Genomic DNA, 2,636 nt, shown 5'->3' with positions numbered 1-2,636 from the left:
CCTAGAGTATTTTTACAATAATTTTTAAATTGAGCATTCAACCCTTTACATTTGTTCAGTAATTGCTTTGCTTCTATCGATTATTCAGTTTTCTCATTATTTAGTGTGCCGACTTTTCAGAATATTTTCCTAAAAGACTCAAGACTCAGCAGAATTTGATAAGGTTCTGTTGTCATCTCTATTCTTCAACCTTCAAACACACTTGCTCATTTTGTTTATAAATCTTTGTTTGTAAAACAGATTCCCTAACTTGCACTCTTCATGGTTTTGGTCCTAGCCATCTCGTCAGATTCTGTTTACTCTTACAATTTTCTTCACAAGCCCCATACACCCAGCCATTTCAGTCTTCAGTTTGCTGAATTAAAGAGGTTGTTTCATACATTTATTGGTTGAACAGCTATTTCTTCCACTTGTAATGCTATTCTCTGTGGCTTAGGAAACCTCTGAAGCAATCTAAGTTTAGAAATGATGAAAATGAAAAAAGCCCCAAGTCAGTTTGTTGTTTTCCTTCTTGGTTCCTATAGCACTCTATACAAACTTAAACGTCTACAACGCTTGTGTCATTTACTAACACTTGTAACCCTGGAGCGCCAAAGAATTGATGGTTTTGAACTATGGTGTTGGAGAAGACTCTTGAGAGTCCCTTGGACTGCAAGGAGATCCAAGCAGTCCATCCTAAAGGAAATCAGTCCTGAATGTTCATTGGAAGGACTGATGCTGAAGCTGAAACTCCAATACTTTGGCCACCTGATGTGAAGAGCTGACTCATTTGAAAAGACCCTGATGCTGGGAAAGATTGAGGGCAGAAGGGGACGACAGAGGATGAGATGGTTGTATGGCATCACTGACTTAATGGACATGGGTTTGGGTGGGCTCCAGGAGTTGGTGATAGACAGGGAGCCCTGGCGTGCTATGGTCCATGGGGTCACAGAGTCGGATACAACTGAGCAACTTAACTAAACTGTGACTTTGGACAAATAACCTCTTTGATACCTTGATTTCCTCATCTGTAAAATGAGCATCAGTAGGGTATATCTAGCTCACAGAGATGTTAGAAAGGTTAAATGTGGTAATATGTGAAAGGGTTTAAACAGGTGCTTGGCACATTAGATATATTCAAACGTTAGATATAACTATGATTACTAGTAATACCACCAACTACCACTATTCATGTATATGGGTCTATTAAACTGTGAGCTCTGAAGGCTTACTCTTGTACCACTAGCACCTAATTCATGACAAACTCAGTGTTGGAAAGAACTGATCTATATTCTATAATATGCAAGGAATATGGTAGTCATTCATTACTATCCTCAGGTTAAAACCATTCAGCCACTTTTTATAAGAAATATTTAATATAAACTTGTAGCTTCTTTAGAGTATACTTTTTGTGACAAATTAAAACTAGTTTATTATTCGATTTATTTAGAAGGGAAAGGCAATTTCCTTTTTTACCTAATATATTTCAATGCGACCCCGTGGACTGTAGCCTACCAGGCTCCTCAGTCCATGGGATTTTCCAGGCATGAGTACTGGAGTGGGTTGCCATTTCCTTCTCCAGGGGATCTTCCCAACCCAGGGATTGAACCTGGATCTCCTGGATTGTAGGCAGACGCTTCACTGTCTGAGCTACCAGGGAAGCAAACAATACATTTCAATAGACTTATCTAATTAACCCAACGTGATGGTTAAAGATGTGTCCATTTGGTTGAGCTATGAAGCCTAGAAATGTTGTCAAACATCATTCTAGATGTTTCTGTGTGTGCTTTTGGATGAGTTTAACACTTGAATCTGTGGCCTTTGAGTAAAGCAGATTTCCCTCCGGAATGTGGGTGGGCCTATGCATGTAATTAGTTGAAGCCCTGGATTAAAAAGAAAAGGCTAACCTCCCCTGGAAAAGGGGAACTTTTGCAGCAGACAGCTTTTGGACTTAACTGTGACATCAGCTCTTCTTTGGGTCTACTGCCTGAGAGGCCACTGGGTAGGTTCTGGACTTGTCAGCCTCCTTATTTGTAAACCACAATTCCTTAAAATAAATCTCTCTTCTCTCAACTAATACACCACCGAATGTATACATGAAATTAAGTTACAGACCAGGCTATAATCACTTACAGGAAAAAAGTCTTTTATTTGGAAGGTTTAGAATTGAAAATATATATTATGTGTGTGTGCATATATATATATATATACAAAAATTGTATGTACCAGGGAGTTAAGAATCCCTGGTTTCATTTTTCTTCTTTTATTTGCTTTGATAACACACTATAATCTATGCAGAATAAAAAAAACAAAAAGGAGATAAATTATAGCAGCTTTATTTTAAATTTCAAAATTGTATTTTTCATGTAATCAAAATAAAACTTAAATCATGTAGATGAATACAAAGATGAACATGTATGCTTTAAACACTGACAAAATCTAGTTACAATATATTTTTAAACAAAGTTTTCTATTTTCACAACATAGTGGAAAACTACGTTCATAAAAATGTATATAGGAAAATATAATGTGTTCTCTTTTCAAGTATATATGGCTCTGAAGGTACTTTAATAATCTATACACAATGCATCCAATAGATTTATAATAACACTTTCCTTCAGTTAATAGTCTATTCACTGTGATTCACAGTTCTTCAC

The sequence above is a fragment of the Budorcas taxicolor genome, chromosome 20 (genome assembly GCF_023091745.1).
Source record: "Budorcas taxicolor isolate Tak-1 chromosome 20, Takin1.1, whole genome shotgun sequence".
Taxonomy (NCBI): domain Eukaryota; kingdom Metazoa; phylum Chordata; class Mammalia; order Artiodactyla; family Bovidae; genus Budorcas; species Budorcas taxicolor.
The sequence above is the reverse complement of the archived record's forward strand: the minus strand, read 5'-3'. Positions refer to the sequence as shown.